General features: G+C 42.1%; 1 protein-coding gene and 1 long non-coding RNA gene across 2 annotated transcripts in view; both read left to right on the top strand.

Annotated features, from left to right (window-relative positions):
• TMEM178B (transmembrane protein 178B) overlaps nucleotides 1-20,135 on the top strand; it is a 233,934-nt gene that overhangs the window by 26,113 nt on the left and 187,686 nt on the right. The gene's annotated exons all lie outside the window — the stretch shown is intronic.
• LOC135461032 (uncharacterized) lies at nucleotides 3,589-8,129 on the top strand. Its single transcript, XR_010443322.1, has 3 exons — nucleotides 3,589-3,714; nucleotides 5,824-5,972; nucleotides 7,400-8,129. It is a non-coding gene; the product is annotated as an uncharacterized LOC135461032 (long non-coding RNA).

Here is a 20,135-nt window from a genome sequence, read left to right as displayed (position 1 = left end):
AGAAAAACTGAAGTGACAAAAGATACATAAACACCAAGTTTCCCCTTTGGCTGTTAGCAAACTGTTGGCATGTTTGTGGAATGTGTGGGAAGAGCCTGAACTCTGAAGCTGCCTGTGAACCAGACTCATGGTGAAATTTTTCTGTTAGAGATGCATTTGGGTCCTTACTGTAGTAGGGGCAGGACAAGGGCAAGCCTGTGACCAGCCTTTTTCATCTTGAAAGGGTAATTTCACCTGCCATTTCTGTCCTTGCAGAGCCTCCTTGGGGGCAATTCTTCCAGCAGAGCACTTCTGATCAAGTTTTCCTCCAGAAACTGAAGCAGGAGCCAGAATCCTTTGGAAAGCCCTGCATATAAATATCTTGTTTAGTTAGTCTAATAAAGGTATTACTAACAGTGCTGCTTGCAGGATTTATTGGGGGATTTCACTAAGACAGTGTTAGCAGTGGAATTATAGTCATTCTCTTGTAAGACCTTGTCAATGCGAGAGAAAATAACATTGATCCAATCAGAGATATTTTACAGGATCAATGTAATATTCTTTTGCATAATCACAACCAAAGGATTATGGGCCTGTGCTGGGAGTGATGAAGGATCACTTGACAGATCACAGCCTCATTTGTTCTCATCCTTTTAACTGGTGAAGTACGGGCAGTTTTTAAAAGTCTGCCTCTATATCCCTGTATCTTAAATACATCAGGGCTCCTTTGGGCCACATGCATTATATATTCAGTCTATTGCTTTTAAACAATATTTTTGGCTACATGCATTTTTCATAGCTGAGCCATACTGAAGCATCTTGGTATGACCTTGAGACAATTCCCTCTGCAATCCAGGAAACCAATGTACACAAAATGGGAAATGAGGCCCCGAGGTGAGCAGGGAGGAGGAGAAGACAAATCAATACACAGCATGAGCCTTATAACCCAAACATCTTAAGGGATTCTGAATAAGTTTGTGTAATTGAGCTTTTGGGTAGTGCAGCAATTCCCTCAAGGGGACACGAGCATTGAAGATGACAGTGAATTCAGGAGGCTCAAGAGCATCTTGTGGTATGCTGGAAGTAACTTGTTTGATAATAAGTCCCCCTCATTGTTTACAATATTTTCTTTGCATTTTTTCAAGATCCCAGGTCTGCTCTATTGCTTTAATGACAGTTTTGTCATGCCTTGTGAAAGCCCTAAATCCCTCTACTGGCTGCAGTTACCTAGATATTCCCTTGGCTTTAGGCAGGCTGCTTCTGCTGTGGAAGAGAAGCTGTGTGTTTGATAGCTTCACCAGATTTGATGGAGTGGTTCCTTTGGACTTGCATGTCCATCTCAGTAAAGGATGGAAGGGGAAAATGGTGGCTGAGGTGCAGAGCAGCGGCTCGGCTCACCGATAATATCAGGGACCATTCAAACTCCAATCCTGTGGTTTCAGATGACTACAACTGCAGGGCTGCAAAAGTTATTTGGGGAAGAAAAACCAGCTATTACAAGTGACATTTAAAATTAGATGGGACATAGCTCTCGTGAAGTACAGCAGGCATCAGCTGGTTTCCATCAGGACTAGGACAGATGACCGAATATGTCCCTTTTTCAGTCATAGGCAGAGTCTAGCCTGAATCAGAGCACACAGCTTTGCTAGGAAGCAGTGACTAACGTGGAGCATGTGTACAGAGGAGTATGTGAGAGGACGCAGGAGCCTTTTGGAATTAACCCTTTAAACAAGTGCAGGCTGGGGAGAAAATCTCCAGGAACTTTGTGGTCTCTGCAGCTTTAGCTTGCACCAAAAGGCATGGGAGGGGGAAGAGGAGTCAGGTTTATGGATCACAGATGGGTCACAGCCTCCAGGCAGCACCAACCCTGGCAAAGCCCCCTTACTGGCCTTGTCCTTGCAGGCTCATGTTTGGCAATGCAGGTCTTGCACAGCCATCACTGTGGGGTGATTTGGGGAGCAATCTGGTTTGACAGCTCCCCTTTGTGTGGCCCGTTACCTCCTGTGCCCTGTGGCAGGTGGCACACAGCCCCTCCTTGTGCAGACTGGGACCCCCTGCAATGCTGCACCTGTGTGGGCTCCTGCTGCCCACGGGGAACTCTGATGATGGCCATTTCCATGGGACCTGGATAACTCTGTCCTGCCTGTTAGCCTTGGGACATGGGTCTGGCACTGGGATAGCACCAACATGGCAAAGCAAACTCAGGTTGCCAGAATGATTAAGTGAGAGTAATTGTGGTGTCCCTTTATTTTTTTTCCTTACTACCTCAAAAAATCAGTGATCAGATTGCTTTAGCAAAATGCGGTGCCAAGAAGTAATTGGTGATAGCAATCATGCACTGGATCAGCTCTGGCCACAGAGCTTTGGTCTTTGGACAGTTTATATATCCTTGCAATTCATGAATGCCTGTCATTTGTTCTGTCAGTGAGTCTGCAGAAAATCCGTACTAAAATGAGGTTAGGGGTTCAGACTTAAACCCAGGAAAGCATGAAAAATCAGAGCAAATCCATGCTGATAGACTATACTTTGTTGTGTAAGTTCAGGATGGACCTTTATATGGGATTTTCACTCTTAACTCACAGCATCCTGGTTTTGAGAGTTAAGTTAGATCATGGATATTTCTGGATTGTGCGTACTTTCATGTTAGTGGATCCATAGGCATATGATGAGCACACCAGTGTAATTTGCATTTTAAAGTAGTCTTAAATAAGTTCTCATGTCTGCAGCTGGGCTTTGAGAAGATTGTGTTCCCTGGAGTTAGCCCAGGGCAACGTGCTGAAGATCACACATAGCTTTTACTCTGTTCTTGCTCAAGCAAAACTGCTTTTAAGTCCAGGGGAGCTAAGTCAGCCTTGCTGAAGTTGGAAGCAAACGTGCCTTTGACTTCAGTGGGACATAGATTTTGCCCAGCATTAATTTTTGCTTGTGAAAAGTCTTCAAGAAAAAATGGAGAAAGGCCTTGTAAACCAAACCTCATAGGGATTTACTAATCACTCCTTCTTGCATAGGTTTGGTGCCATGTGAGTCCCCTGAAATATTACCTTGAGTCTAGCAGGAGGTTTGCCTAGAGAAAATGACCTATATACAAGGCAAGTGCCATGTAACACTTGCAGTTAACGTTTTATTTGTTGGTATAATAAAAGCATGTCAACAATTCAGTGTTGCCAAACTCCATTTGCCTGTTTGGCTGGGATATGTAGTTTTTTTCCTGAGGAGACAGTAAAATTATGTTCATTTGTTTCTTTACTACGCTGCTCCTGGCAAAGAAGAATTTGTGCCAGGGCTGATAAATATTTGAGTGAATTTTTTGAGGTTGTTACTCTGAACCACTGCCCAAAAAAAGTTCACTGAAAAGTAAGCCAAGGCTTCATATCAATTCATATAACTACCCTTACTAATAAAAATGTTAGGTCTTTAGTTGAATAGTCCAGTACACCTCTGACATTGTGGTCTTTTGTAGAAGTAATTTCTTTTGTGAAAGCTGCAAAGGTAAACACTCCCTTTCAACCAGTCTCACTCACAAATAAATAACTCAGATCTTCCTTGATGCACATGGTGTCAACCAAACAATTTCCATCGTCTTAGGCTTGTTACTTTTTCCTTTTTCCCAGAGGGATTTGCAATCATTACGAGTCACTTTCCATTTTGACTTGTAGCCCAAACAATTGCACACCAGTGCGAGGCTTCGATAAAAGCTGCTCACTGCAGATAAGAGTGACCCCCATTTACGAGCAGGTAAGGTCAGGCCTTTCCATGGTACCCTTTTAGGGGGGATGCTGATCTTTCAGGCTATTACACAGGCTGGAGAAGCATACCATGATGTCCATGTCACTGAGGTTTTTATACCATCCCATCACAGTAGCATCTAAATACCGACATGCACAACTCTGTGAGGAAATACAGCTCAGAAACTGTCTGGAGTAGATATGCCATGTATTATTAATTACCCAGCTGAAGCATCTGTAGTAATATTTGTACTATGGCCTCTGCAGTTCTATTCCCCCCCATCCTTTTGAGCACTTATTTGAATATTATTTATTTTAAGCTGCCTGGTGATGCCCAAGCTTGAAGAGCTTAATTGTGCTCTAGCAGGGGAAGTTGGGCACTTGTGCGGTCCCTGCCGTCACGCGGGCTGATTCAGCAAAATGGCCGATGCGGGCACAAGATGTGTAAATCAGCCAGGGCTGCAAGAAGAGCACTTAATTGAAGCTTTATCAAGTGCCTGCAGAGCTGACCTCCGAGCAGCAGCTGAACCACAGTTGGGATGGGAGCGAGCCAGCAGCTTTCACTGATGACTAAGCCCGTGTGCTGGGAAAGGATTTGCTTAGGAAACTTGCCTGCTTTACCCATGGGTGGCAGAGCGCTGCATAGCTAGGGGTGACTTAAATCATTCTGCCTAACTCACTTAAGTTGTTCCTTTCAGCACAGATTCAGAGCTTTTGGGACACTGATGACTCTGTAGCTGTGTACAGGGGATTTGAGCTAAAGCCTGGCTGCTGACAGTCGGGGTGAGCGTGGTGCTAACGGCACAGGGGGTGTCAGGCTGTATGGTGACATGATGGCAAATTTGGGTCTGTGAAGTCTTTCTGTGCTGGTCTGGCATTGGAAGGGTGGATCCAGCACATTTTCTATCCCTTCTGCATGAGCATTTTCCTGCTCTGCGTGTCTGCAGCTGTGTATGCGGAGACAGGTAAATATCCAAGAGTTGTAGATATTTGCCTGTTGAGAAATGGATCCCACTGAACTGCACAAGCATACTAAACAAAATAATGCCCTGAAGGCTGAAAGCAAAAGGAGAAAGAACTGTGTAAAATTTCACAAAGCTGAAAATAATGGAAGACCAAATTAATTTGGAGATAAAATCTAAACAATCTTGACAGGTAATTGGAAACTTATCGACAACATTCTACTGCATGTCCGCAAAAAACTGTAGTGCTATATCTGAGAAAGAAGACGGTATTGTTTAAAATTACAATGGCTTTGCTATGAGGGGAAGTAAAAATAGCAGGAAATAAAAATTGTGAATGGGCCTTTTCTCACATACAGGAAGAAAAAAGGGCAACATACTGAAATAGCTGGAAATTAAAACCTTGGAATGATAACAGCTAGGTAGGAGAAGAAAAACAAGAAGGAAGGCAATAGGTAGCTGTGTTGATACAGGAAGCAAAGTTCCAAAAGCTATTAAAACCCAGACACTTCAAGTAAATTATTATTATATGCTCTGTAATAGCAAAGCATATTAATGATAGAAATGCTAACAATAGTATTTGCCTTTTGCTAAATGGAAATGATTAAGAAAACCTGTGGAAGTCAAGGATATTTTTAATAATGTTTAATTAATATTAATTTTTATTTCTCATTTGGGAAAATCCTAGATAAGATATTCTCGCCATGTGATGACAACAAAATACTTTCTTCTCCAGTGGTAATTTAGACTGATAGAACAGTTAATAAATTCAGTCATTTTAATTTAATTGATCTGAATAATTTGATTCCAAGCATTTTAAAAGACCTAGCTAAGGAAATGTCCAGATTTAATTCATATAAATAGAGATTTCTAGAATTTGCCTGGATACTGGTGAAATAGCAAAGACCTGGAAGAAAGCTGTTATTATTCAAATTCTTGAAATTTGAAAATATAATATATTTTGAAAAGTGTAAATATAAAAATGCAAGGAAAAGTAATGCAGCAGCTAATTTAATTAATGAATAAATTATTAAAGAGTTAAATACAGATATGCTAACTAATGCTAATCAAAATGGATTTATAACAATAGATCTCATTAAAGAATTTTTGTTGATAAAGGCGCTAGTGTTGATTGAATATTCCTTCTCTTTTTTTAGGCACTTGACAGGGTACCAGATGACATTTTTATTAATAAACCAGAGAAATCAACATGATACACATTAAATGGATTAAAAAGCTGGGTAAATTATGGAGTTTAAAATGAAATTTTCTACAGACATAAAACAGATTTCACAGGATGTTACAGGTAACAGCTTTTTACATTAGGCTAGCTATCATTTTTATTAAAGGACTAGGGAAAAACATGACAAAGTGATCCATAAAGTATACTTATAATAGTTTGGGGAGTGCTAAATAATAATGCAAACCAGGTAGCTCTGTGGAAATGGTTGAGGAGGGCACACTTGGTAATGTAGGAGCTCAACCAGCCAAGCTTAACAAAGAGAGGACTGAGGGATGGCTTCACCACAGGCTGTAAAGCTGCATATGGAAAGAGAATCTGCTCAGAGAGGACTCTGTATTCAGCAGGCAGATCCATCACAGGTGAGGGGCTGAGGTTAAAGCAGCTGAATTCAGATGAGATATAAAACCAGTTAGTGGGGAAGGTATTAACCCAAGGAACAGCTTCCTCTTGCAGGTGGCAAATTTTCCATTGCAAACACCTTGAAAACTTAGATTGTATTTTTCAAACAGAAATGAATTCTGGACAGTCTCATGGCCTCTACAGGGCATCTGAGTGAGTGATCACAGAGCTGTCTTGTGCACTCATAATTTGTAACTGAGCATTACACGGAAGTTGTGGCTCTGGAAAATGAGTGCCTGACACCAAGAGTTCAGATTTTGCCTGTCAGTCAAAGGGTTCTCTGGCTTTCCTGAATGTAGAGCAAGACTTGGAGTATTTTGTGTGTAAGTACGCAAAGACATAAATGCACCCACTTCAAAGCTTTGTGTAACTGGGTGGATCTGACTCCACAGCAATGCAGCCTAGGAATGCTCTTAATGCAGGGCCACGTTCTGCTGCTGCTCCAAGATCAAGCTGAGAGGATTTTATCAGCATCATCAGCATTTTACTGTGACATAACTCAGAACTGAGTTTACCCTGGCAAGTTAGCATGGCCACCTGTCCCATAAGAGGGGATGTGGAGGGTGATGTCAGGAATAGGCAGTAAAAAATGGGAAAGAATACAAGGGAAAGTTAGAGAGGAAGGACAGATGCAGTAAAACCATCAGCAGCACAAGAGAGGCTAGAAAACAGAGAAATGTGAAAGCTGCATTTTAAGCTGTAATTTTGTGTACATAAGGAGAAGAAGGGAGAGAAGTATTGCACAAAACCAGGGAAATTTGAGAGTATGTACTTAAAAGATGGGGAGAGAGGAAGGGAGAAGAAACAGAAACGTTTGTTAGTCTTTGCGACCTCCTGTTACACTTACTGAATTATTTATTCTGATATTTGCTGGTATCTTCCTTCCGGCCATTTTTGTCACGATATAAATAAGAGCAGAACTCCGTTCCTGCTATTGCTGGAGGGATTTTGATGTTGAATGGCAGCGGGCACCTTCCCCCTCCCCCTGGCATCAGGCGATTATGAATTATGCCGGGTGCCTCTAATAACTAAAGGGAAAGGGCTGCTCAGCACATTTGGAATGTAAATCTCATTTTTTTTCTCTTTTGTAGGTCATGAAATGCAGCCCTTTTCTAAACCCCTGTGCTCAGATCACAAGCTACTGCTGCACACAAATTCCTCAGTCTATCCTCTGCAAGGGTGGCATTTCACCCAACGCTGAGCCCCTCAGCATCCTGAGGGCTTGAGATAAGATTGTTATTATTGTTGTTTTAAACACAAGCATGCTGCATCATGTCACTTAAAAAATGCTGTATAGATGTTATACCACATGGGAAAGCAGACTGTTTAAAAACAGAGATTTGCTGTATTCCAGTTCAAAAGCAAGAACTTAATTTATATTTTTTCCATAGCCTGTAGGTAGCCATGGGCTACAATTTGTAGGGAATGTGCACTTACTGGCCAAAACTTCAGAAGTGTTCACTGCCCAGCCCCTTTCAAGCAGCCATATAAGAGAACAGGCACTTTTGGGCCCCATATTAGTTCCTGAGCTCTTGCATCTCCTGTCCTTGGCACCTTCTATGCAGAAGCAGGTTCTGTGCTGCAGCTTGAGGAGCTGGTGGCCTCTGGAGAAGATGCATGAATCTGCTTTGCAGGAAATGAAAGGGAGGGGAGGATCCCTTAAACATTGATGAGCTGAACTTTCTGCTTTATGACTGGAGTAATTTAGTTATGATTCAGGTCATAGATGGTCAGTTTTTGTTTCCTACTGTACTGGCATTGTGCAACATGCAGTTCAGACCTTGTTTCATTTTGGAAGAGTAAGCAAATTATGTGAATAGTTAAAAGGAGGGGATGCAGGTAAAAGGGAAAAAAGAAATTAAAATTATTTGGTGCTTGTTTTGCTTTTGGGAAGGACAGTTTCTGTCTGTGGGGAGAAATTAACTTTTCTACACAACTTAAATCTCTCTTAAATCCTTAAAATGGAGCTGTGGGAGTGACATGGCACTGAGGCCTTGCTGCTGGCCAGTTTCACCTTATCATATTTGCTCAGAATATTTCCAGCCCAGCAGAGTAACTTTGCTGACAGCCCTGCACGAGCTCCAAGATATTTTCTTGCTTATAAATTAAGTTTTCCCAGCAATCCACCCTGCTACTTCAGTTATCATCACTGGAGAATGGATGTCCTCAGGGACTCAAAAAGGACTATGCAGTCTCTCACCCATGGGTTTTAACTTGACCTTGCTCACATCACTAGTGACCAAAAGTCATTACCATAAGTGGCTTATGTGAAATGTATTGGTCTCAGTCAATTATAAGCAGACAGTTGTCTGCATGACTAAACCACCATCCCAAATGGTGCTTTTTTTGGGAAGTCCTAAGCATGGGCAGGGTCTGTACAGCTGGACTGAAACCTCAGCAAAAGCACAAGGAGAACTGACTTTAAGTTTTGTGCTTATTCACTTTCAATAGAATGAAAATACCTTCTACAGCTATTTTACAGCTTGTGTTATTTCAGGTCTGCATAAATTAGAGCAGTCTCTGGGGCTGCTCTGACTTACACATGGGACAGTCATACTCCCCAGACAGGCCCCGTCTTCAGAAGACACCAAGGTGGCAGAAAGCCTTTCTGGCAGCCTTTGCCCCCATCTCTGCTGAGGCAGAGCAGAGACCAGCAGCCCAGACTAATGTGCTGTGCCCAGCACATCAGTTTTTACCCAGTGTGCCAATACAAGCTCAGCCTTGCTCTGCACAGAATATCACACTGTGGACAAATGGGATGCTGTCTGCCAGGCCTTTTTGAGCCACAGAGAACCGTCAGACTTGCTGTGACTACCCAGAGGTACTCAGCTTTGTTGGGATACAGATGGGGTGAGATGCAGAGCCAGGGCCATGGCCCAGGAGGAGAGAGAACAGTTGGTCCATTTTGCTTTAAGCTACAGGCAGCAGATTTTCAATCTGGGAAAGGCTTGCAAGAACTGATCCGGAAATTCAAAACAGCGGATTTTTCTCAGAACTGGAACACCAAAGTAGACATTTAGTTTGAATCAGCTGAAAGCCCCTGATTTAGTAACAGATATTTAATTTTGATTTTGCTTTATTTATTCATTATCTTGGTAAACACGTGTTGACTACTGCCTGCTGCTAAACCCCAAAGCTTCCTCTGTTCCAGCACTCTCCTCTCCCCAAGCCATGGCAGTGGAACAGTGCAATGTCTCTCTGCACAGCTACGGGAACCAGCTCTGGGAGGTGCCTTCTTGCAGGGCCACTCTTTGCTGTGACCTAATCATGTCTTTCTGGCTTTCCCTACAGTGGGGGAAAGCTTTACTTTGTGCCTGCACTCGGGTTCCTTCTGCAGCTCTCTGTAGTCCTGCAGATGTGGTACATTAAAATTCACCTCAAAACATTAAAACTGGGCTCCAGGATAGGATTTCTACCAAGGGGCCCAGCAGAAGGGCTGGTCTTTGATTAAGGACTGGGTATCTGAGCTGACTACTGTCCTGAGGAAAAGGACTGCCTCAAAGCATAAAATTGAAACAGTGAAAGAATTATTGAGATATTCTGTTTTCCTTTTTTTGCCAAGAAGCTCAGGTGCCTTGTCTGCAATCTCACAAAAATCTGAGCTAGAGCTGGAAGTGTGTCCAAAACTCTTGACCCCTAGTCTTATGCTTTAGCTATAAAAGCATCCTTTCTTCCTGAACAGCTGTAGTAATGGTCTGCCAAGGGAATGAAGAGAAATGGAGACTCTTGTCTCCAGTATTATGATTCTGAATAAAGCCTCAGGTCAATGTAATCAGACATACAGAAAAGAGAACGATGATGTCTCTATGACATGGTTGAATTACTGGCATTGCAGAGCTGGTCCAATTTTTTTCATAAATGGTAAACTTATCAATGTGGAGAATCAAAGGGTTTTGTGAATTTTTGTCAAGCACAGTGACAAAATAATCACTATAGTGTCAGAAGGCAAGGAAGTATTGAGGGAAGCAAGGCAGTGAAAAAAAATTTTTTTCCCAGCACAATAGATATCACTGTGGAAATTATAAAGATTTCTAATATTCTAAAAATAGACTTCCATCGTTTTAGGGAATATTTCTCAAGGAGAAATGAATCCAGTTAAAAATCAAAGCATTTCATTATTGTTTTGCCAAAACATTCTGGGTTGACCTAAAATGATTTTTTTGTCTTACCATTTCACTGAAAAGCTTTAAAATTTTTTTCTGCTTGAGTCAAATTTAATTTTTTTCTGATGTTTCTTATTTTCCTATCTGTTTCTGATGGATCTTTCTTTACTAAAACAGCATCTTAACTTTTGCTAGCTTGATCTTGCACACTTGAATGTGAAAAAAGGCAAAAAGAAGATGAAAATTAAATGCATTAAATTTTCATAATGTGTAACTTTAGTATGGATATGTAAGTATTTCATCCCTCTTTGGTTCCTTTAAAACATCCTCCAGCCCATTGACTCTAGTAATGGGCCAGGTAAACATCTTGACCTTTATCTACTTAACTCAAAATCCCTATAAATAACTTTTATTGGTTTCTTTCCTCTGCAGCTATATGTAGTGTCACAGACAAGAATGTCATTGCCCCAAACTGACAATTACGTTTTCCATTTTTTGGCCTTTTGCTTTCTTTTTCTTCTTACATAGTTTATAAAGCACAAAGACAAGAAAAGTCAAAAGAAAGGTCTTTGTTCAAATAAAGGTAAAATTCTGCTGCAGACAGAAAAGTGACTTTGGAGAAATAATGATTTCACCAGACTCTGTATTTATTCTCTTCAGTGGCATCCAGATCAAATTTACTTGGTTTTCAAGGTGATGTTTCTAACCAGCCAGCCCTTAAACTCAAATTGGGATCTGAAAGTCAAGCTGTGTCCTTTCTGACTCATGCATAATCATCCTTAATAAAGTTTCTATAGACAGGATTTAGCTGACGAGTTGGTGTTTATCATACACAAGACAAAAGAGATTAATCCAAGCCATTCATCCATAGCTAGGCTGACTCTTCATCATTAGCTGGTTAATGTGTGCTATCTGTAAAGCAAGCCAGAACAGGATGATCCAAAGAGCAGATGTCCTAATATGGAGCTGCTTTTATGCAGTGCTTTTCTCCACCACAAATGCATTTCATTTAACAAAGTATTCCCCGGACAAATCCACAGGTGAGCCCCTGTGATAGAAGGCCTGGGAGAAATCCCTTTTGCCTTCCTTCCCCTCATATTTGTGCCCATCTTCCAAAGCAAAATGTGTGTATAGGATTAAAAAGGGGAAAGAGTGGGGATTGGACAACATAGGAATATCTGGGGCTCTGCTCTGCAAAGAGATCAGCTGGTCAATGGAAGATGAAGTCAGATTTGGGATTTCCAGCCCCACAGGTCTCTTTGTTGAGCATGATACCTCATGGAGTATGGCAAATATTGAACACCCTCTTGAGCTTGCTGACATGTGCATTTGTGTATTTAATGTACATGTGTGGCAGCCTGACACCCACTGTGACAGAAACCACCAGCAGTCTCTGTGCAGCAAGCTATCTTCTCCCATGTCTGTAGGCTGAGGTGATGATGCAGTTTGAGCTTCCTTTGAGATCTCCCCTCTTTTTAATGAGCGTTAGGTCTTGTCTTAAATGTTATTTTAATCCACTTGTCATGTACTTAGCATGCTGAGTAGTCAGGCAAGGAGGAGGGAGCTGACTGGGTGCAGGGTAAGTGAGGTATCTCTCTGCTTGGGAGAGCTCTGGTCCTTCCCCTTAAGCACACCTACCTCATGTCTGATGATGAATGTTAAAGGGAAGACTGCATGTCACCTGGCTTTTTTCCTACCACGAGGTGCCTGTAAGAAACCAGAGGACGCACAATCAGTTTGAAGAAGTGGTGCCCTTTAAGCAGAAAGAGATCATAGGAGGCATTGCTTTGCAAGAAGCACACTGGAGCAGAGGAGAAGTGGCCAGTCTCCATTTCCTGATCTGTGCTAGACAAACTTAGTATTGTAATGTAGGGAACCTCTGACATGAGGAATGATTGGTATTTGATTTTATTGATATAGAATTTTGAACAATTGTTTTATTAAAACTCTACTATATTACATTGATACTATACTATATTGAAAAGATACTATACTGCACTATACTAAATTATATACTAAAAAGTACTAAAGAAAACTTGTGTCTGTCTCTGGCCAGTCAGGACACAGCTTCGAGTGATTGGCCAAGGACACAAAATAATCTTCAGCAGAATTTATTTGACAAATCACTTCATGTAAACAATTTTCTTAACACATTTTACATGTGCAAAACAACAGGGGCAGCTAGTAGAGATAATTGTTTTTCTCTTCTTCTCTCTGTGCTTCTCCAGGTAAAAACCCTGCGAGAGAGAATTATGTCTCTCTGTTCAGAGATTGTGAATGCCACAAGCTGAGGAAGCAACTTCACCCCCTGCACCTCAGCCCTCTTACCTGTTAGTGGCAATGGAGATCCCTCCTTTATAAGGCATTTGAAATATGTTAGTAAAGACTGTGCTATTAGAGAAAGGAATATTACTATTACTACTATTACTATCACAATGCTAATAGAATTACTCAATTTCTGTCTGGACAAAGATGTGTAGGGGGATATAATATAAGAAAATAAAGATAGTGTAGAAAGTAATCTTACCCCTAAGGAGTTGCAGCTGGGTCAATTATCAAAGATTAGGAACAGGCCTGACTTTAACAGGCCACAGCTGTAAGCAATGAGAAGAAGAGTGCTATAAAAGAGTGGGGTGGCTGGGGGAGAAGGGAGCTGTGGTCAGTTGGTTCCTTTGTGAAGAAGAAGGAGTCAGTACCCTGAGGAGTTACCAATGAGAAAACACCAAAAAAGGTAGGAAACTTTTGCTATAAGGAGACAACAGTATGGAATCCCTGCAATAAGATGACAACAAGATGAGATTTTTGTTGGCTTCTCAAACTGATATGTGGCCAGGTTTTGTCTCATCAGAAATGGCTGCTGGTTATTGCCTTCAAACACCAGCTCACCTACTAGCGGTTCAGTCTGGGGCCCTGTTGTGTGTTTGAAATGCAAAGATTGTCCCTTTGGAAGCTGCCAGAACTTCCTTCGGATCATATTTGCGTGTGACATGAAATTGTGCTCTTAATGGCCTGATGCAGTCTGTCACCCTGGGTTATGACAGTCTGGGGCTGTCACAATGTTTCTTCTCAGCCTCCCTACTACTATTCCTCCTGCTCCTTTGATCCCTGCTCTTCTCTGCTCCCTTTCTTTCTGTCCCTTTCCTTAGTCCCATTTTTTATTATTAGTCTTGTCCTTTCAAGTTGCCCTGTTAGTTCTCATCTTCATCTCCTGCCTCTTTTGCATAGACCCAGTGTCTTCCCATGCAGATTATGTAACTCATAATGTTCCCTATCTTGGAAGAGCCAGAAGTGGCCAGCATGCAGTAATTGTGGCCTCTCCCAGCAGGAGCACAAAGGTAACTGGTTTTTTTAGGGAGCCTCAACACAGTGAGCGGGCAGCCATCAGTCCAGGCAAGACAGGAGACTTACACCTTATCAGTGAGGTTAGGCTGGGCCTCTTAAAGAGGTCTGGGGATCCTCCTCTGTGTACTTGTTCATTTGTCCCATGTATGAGTTGGGTGACTTTTGAGTTCCTTTCTCCAGTACTGTTTCCTCACAGTCTTCTCAATCTCCTGTCCATCTGTCAGCAGGACTGTACCACATATCTTCTTGTGATCCTGTCACTGAGCTTCCTTCACCATGTGAATGCAGCTACACATAATCCAAGGCTATATGAGTTGTATATAGTGATGGATGGTGCTCTGCAGTGGAGTCAGGATTATGGGATTTGGTGGTCCTTTGCTGTCCCAGCAGTAATCACTGTACACACAGACACTAAACAAGAATTCAGCCAAACCAATATTTTCTTTAGGGCAAAATGTCATGGAGACTTTGAAAAATACATTGAAGCTTTCTTTTCTGATTATTATACTGTATTATGATGCTCCTCCTATTGAGATTTTTCAGAACCCGTTTCTCTTCTAATGGAAAAAACAAGATACAAAAATAATCTGGAACTCATGACTCTCAAAAAGAATCAAAAGCCTGAAGATCAGCTCAGAAACTTAGGCTAGGACATTCCATATTAATCTGCAAAGTAGGAGCATTATATTGCAGTTCAAGGTGGTAATAGATTAATTCTATACCCTTCTGATGCATATACATCTAAAACTATCACATCAAGCCTTAAACAAAACTTTGATAGCAGTGTCTCAACAAACTGAGAGGAGTTCAAAGAAAAGCATCAAAAATTATCAGGATGGCTTCAGGATTGATTTAAGTTGAAAGATTAGGTGCGCTTAACGTGGGCAAGAGATGATGAAGGTGGGCACACACTAAAAGACTACAAATATTTGGTGGGTGTTAATGCTAAGAGGAGAAGAATTAATTTGTGTCATAAGAAATGACACAGAAGGAAGTGACAAAATAGTCTGAAAACTACAAAGAACCTTCTGCTGTCAAAACATATAGTACTGTGTTGTCAGTGAAGTATCTACAGAGGTAAGTAACAGGCCCTGAAGGCAAAAACTGGGAGGCTGTGCTGCATGGAGTCAGCCTGCTCTAGAATAGAGGTGAACTGGAGATTACCAGTTCACCTGCCTGAGACAGCTTTCCTCTACCACATATTTTGTTTCTTCCAAAACAATCTTTGTGAGTGCACCAGTTATTCAAATGACCTCTTCTAATTCAACACACCGAATCTGTGTATTAATTTATTACTATATATGTAATATATATATATTGCTATGACTTCCTTGTTATGTTCCCATTGAGTGTGCAAGTTTCAGGAATCTTGTTAATTTGGCCCAATCTTTCAAATATGTTATCTTAATATCTAGTCTAAACCCATGAAAATCTGGTGAGTTTATCCATCAGATACCTTGCCACACAGGTAAGAAGAACAAAGGCTGGTTTCACAAATTTCTTCATTGTCAGAGACACAGCTTCTCTTCTGAGTGTAGCCCATAGCAGGACCCCCCCACACGCTCAGGGATGAGATCTGTGTTATTGTTGCTTTCCTCCCCAAGTAAACTTCAGACTGCTTTAATTTTGTTCAGCTGCAGCATAGTAGATTGTTTACATCCAAAGACGGAGTCTCTGCACCAGACCTTTGGTCCTTGCTTGCTAAATATTTCCAAGGGTCATTTTTGGCAGGCATGACACCTGCCTGGGCATTCCCTCAGGACTGTGGGTGGGGTGCAGAAAAAAACCCAAGGCCATGAGCACAAGGATGCTCAGGCCAGGGGTTTCTGGAGGAGTGAGGCAAGTAAAAGACAGAAGCACAAGTGTCATTCAACCACTGGTGCTGGGGTGAAAATTTTGTGGACTTTTCTCATGTTCTTTTCTTGACAACTCATTTATTTCAGTGGCTGTTTACTGCTGGAAGGGGAGACACGCAAGGCCCCTAGCTGTTAATCTCTTCTTCCAAAAGAACATTGTAAATAATCCTAGGAAAATTTATGATGGAATTTGTTTGCCTTTTATCAGCTAGATGTTTTCTTGAGGGAAAAGGAAACACCACCACAGTTGACTCCAGCCGGGCCATGGCAGGGCCCGATCCTGACTGGACGCCATTTGCTGCGATCCCTCAGCCTGCTGACCCTCACATCACCGAGGCACTGATGGGGTGGGCTGCACTCTGGGCATGGCTCCTCCATGTTTCTGTGGGGAAAACAAGCCCCTGGTGCCACATGGCTCTGGTGGCAGCCACAGCTGCTCCTCAGCAGAGGTGGTGCCAGCTGGAGGCAATCAGGGCCCCTCACAGCCCTAATTGGCTCCACCTGGGCCCCCACACCCATCCCGGGGGCCATTTCATCTCTGCCTGAGGGTGCTGGCGCTTCTCTGAGCTCTGCTGTGAGGTGCTGGCTTACACCTCATGGGGTGCCATGTTCCTGACTTGCTCATTGCTGGATGGATGAACTGTCATTGTGATGCTGGACCCCATTACCAGTCCCTGTACTCCAGCTTGTGGGTTTGTTCCACTCATGAGGCTTTTCCCACCATTTGAGCCAGGTATGTGCATGGCTGGGTACAGGTGGGTCCTGGTTTTGTGCACCTGGACTCTCCTGAGGCTGCTCGGAGCTGGTGCTGGGGTGTCCCTCTGGGTTTGGGGACCAAGGTGCTGTGGCCTCTGTGGCCCAAACCAGCAGGGTAGGCTTTGGTGATTGCCTGGACTGGGTACAGCTCTTCTTGCAGGCAGATTGTGCGAGAAGGAGTAGCAGCTGGCTGAGGCCCTTTGTGTGCCCTGAAGTGTAGTTCTGTGGTACAGAAGTGCATCGCCCTCAATTGGGGACCCTCCCTGGTCTGGGAGGTGACAGGGGACCTGCTGCTGGAGCTGCAGGTACCTCCCCCATGTCCTCATGGCTTGCGCAGCATGAGGAAACAAACACCACATTAATTGTGGGATGACATGACATCTTTTTCTTTCCTGGCCTTTTCTTCAGCCTGGGGAAACCTGGCTGTTGGTTTGGGGGCTCCTCACCTCTTGGGAGGAGCTGTGGGGGTTTCTTCCCTGAGCCACCCAAGGCAGTGACATCCACCTGGGGAGTGCTAGGGCTGGGTGATGTAGGCTTGGCTTGTAGAGCAGCTGTATGTGATCCTCCTAGCAAAACCAGTGGCCTGTGAGGTTGTCTCTGTGCAGGCTGGATGTCCAGCTCCTTTGTTTTCAATCCAGGGAGGCTGTAGCTTGGGGTCTGCATGGGCCTGAGAGCTTCCCCTGAAGCTCTTGCAGCCCTGGCAGGACACAATGGCTCCATGCCGATCTGAAGGGGATCAGGACTTGGTGTGACTGTGGAGTTGGTGAATGAGCAGTAAGGGAAAAAAGCTTTATGTATGTTTGGTCTGTGTTTACTTAAGAGTAAGTGAAAAATAGATTTAAACAACAGAGAATTTATCAACACTTTCCCACAAAAGGTTCAGGGGCCAAAGGGACCAGGAAAAATGGATTCAATTGGGTTAATAGGACTCTTCCTGTTATTTAGAGTTGTGTTTTCAGTTTGGGGTTTTGAGTGTGTGGGTTTGGTGACTTGCAAGAGAGAATGGCAGCTAAAAGCTCTCAAACCGCAACCTTCAGTGTCAACCCAGTGAACTGTGCTGTGTGCAGTTGGACACCTGTGTGTAGTTTCCTGTCTTGCACTGACTCTGCTTACTGGAGCAGCTCCTCAAACAGGTCCTGTGTGCTGGCACAGAGCCTTGCACTGGCCAGCCCCAGGAGTTTGTGCTTTGCTGCAGAGTCTGTAATTATTCACCTTATGACTCAGTCAGCAGTACTGTGAGTGTCAGCATGTAATTCTTCTCTGCCCTGAAGTAATGGTCTTCGACCAATGGTCCAGGAACTATTTCTATGGGTTTGTGAAAGATAATGAGAAAAGTGAGGCTATTGTCATTAGGCTTAAATTCATTATTCAGGGATCCATACCTCCATTTGAGATGCTTTATAGGTCTATAAGTTTCAATAGGCTGAAGCCAGTGGCTCTGACAGCTTTCTTACCTTCTGATGGTACCTTACATAGTGCAGTATCACCACTTTTTCCCCCCTAGAGTAACAAATACGAGGAGTACTAGGTCACACTTCTGTAGAGCAAACTATTACCAGGAAGCTATAATGGTGGTAGTCTAATTGAATTGACATTTTATGTATTATAAGTGATCATATTAAATGAATTTTATTGTGATATGTATCACATTGTGTGAGGTTTTAGGGGAAAACTGCTGCTTTATGCCAGATGTTGCTGAGGGGAACATTATAAGTGGCAAAAGTATTATAAAGCCTGTCTCTTTCATCCAGGATTTATGTCTAAGGTCTAAATTTTAATACTCTCATTGATATTTGGATTTTATTCTGTGCGTTGTTTGACAACATCCATTCCAAATGTGCAAAAAAATCAATCTAGCCCTAAAAGAACCTGAAGATTTATGAAGCACATGTGATTGACAAATATTGGCCTAATTTTAATTTTATTCTGGTTATTGATCAATGCCTAGATATTCAGGGTAGGTTTTCAGCTGTCTTCCGTGAGTTTAATTGCTATGTTATTGGAGCTGAGTCTTAACAGACAAAATACTTTGGGAAATGTTGGTAAAATACAAAAGGTTACTGCTCTGCAATTGGCTCATAATGCAGAATTTGATGCTACTCTTTGTAAGTGCTGTAGTCTTGTCTAAAAAGATAATTTGCCTGGGATATAGTGTTAGAGTGGGGGTTGGTGGGAACACCATCTATACTGTGGGGGTTTTCTTCAGAAAAGAGTCTAATAAATCCTCCTCTGAAGAACTGCAATAACTGCTTTTGGATTTCATATCTGTGTGACTCCTGTACATCCAACAGATACGAGGCCCATGTGCCTTTTCAGCTTTATTTTGTGTGTTTACATTCATCTTAAGTGGCACAGGCACAGTGATGGCAGATTGCACAGGGGTATTTTTATTAGGAAAGCCCAGTAACGTGAATAGTTGTAAAATTTGTCTAGACAGAAGAATAGACTGAAATAGCAGTGGAACATGGGCAGGAAGGAAAGAAATACAAGTGTGTGTGTGTGTTGATGGGGGAGTACACAGGGCTGTTTCTACCTCCAGGGCAAGTCAACAGGAACATGTTACCACTGGTAAAGGAAAATCTTGAGGACAGACGGAGTCCCAGAGGTGAGAGCTGTCTGAAAAATGAGAACATAGTTGTGCAAAGGTAGTACCAGACTTTTTAGATAGTGTTTTTTTGGTAGTTCAAGATAGGCTCATTTTTTTTTTTGGTCTTTCTTTCCTTAAATTTCAGTGACATCTTTAAAATATTTCAAGTTGTTATAATGAAATTATTTTCTAATTTTTATATTGAGATTCTTATTATTTTTTGTAATAAGAAATTTTTAGTAATATAATAAAATAATAATCAATTTTTAGTAATATTTATTTAAAAGTACAGTAATGGAAGTTGGCAGAAATAAAAATAACCCCAAACAACATGGAGTACTTTGATTATTTGGTTATGAAAAGTGGTTTTTTTTCAAGTTTAAGGCTACTGTCCTGGGATCCAATTCCCCACTGCCTTATTGTCAAGGAGTGTTTCATAGATGTGGTGCCAATGCCCTCATGTAGGGGGGCCTTGCTGTTTCATGCCTGGGGTCTTGTAAAATTCTTGTTGCTGTTGGGCAGAGTCGTGTCTAGGAATAGTTCCTTGTAGTGAAAAATAGGAGTTGTAATCTGTGTGAGAACTGATATTAAACTGGCATGATGTTAAAGTCTGTTGTAAGTGGGGCAAAGCATCAGAGTACTCCAGAACTGTTGATAGCTATTGCCTGGCAGCGCAGAAATATTTCACTTTTCTATCTGAGTAATACTGGGGGAAATCAAAGAACACTGAAAACTGGGACACTGGGATGATTGGCTTAGGAGTTAATTTTTTTTTTTCAAAGCTAAATCAGTAGGGCCAGACTTCAGAGCTTTATTCATGTTCAGTAGTAGCCCCATTAAAGTCACCTTCCTTCTCCTGGCTTTACACACAATTTAAAGGGTTCTAAGAGCCCTATTAATAGTATTGAAATATGGCTTGTACCTTGGCACAAAAAATAGGGGGAAAAGATCTGATCATCACACTCTCTGTGGCTCTAGTAAAAGCACAATTTGGAGAATCATACAGGAAAAAATGGTTAATAATGAACTGAAATGTAAAATTTTAGTTCAGTACAAGACAATTGAGCATGGTGATAAACTGTGGAATTGGATTCTGAGACAAATGGTAAACTCAGGCTGCCTGAAGCTTTTAATTTTTTTTTGAGGAACTGCTTTAAGCAATCTTCTGCAGTGTAGTTTCATA

The sequence above is a fragment of the Zonotrichia leucophrys genome, chromosome 1A (genome assembly GCF_028769735.1).
Source record: "Zonotrichia leucophrys gambelii isolate GWCS_2022_RI chromosome 1A, RI_Zleu_2.0, whole genome shotgun sequence".
NCBI lineage: Eukaryota > Metazoa > Chordata > Aves > Passeriformes > Passerellidae > Zonotrichia > Zonotrichia leucophrys.
The sequence above is the reverse complement of the archived record's forward strand: the minus strand, read 5'-3'. Positions and strand labels throughout refer to the sequence as shown.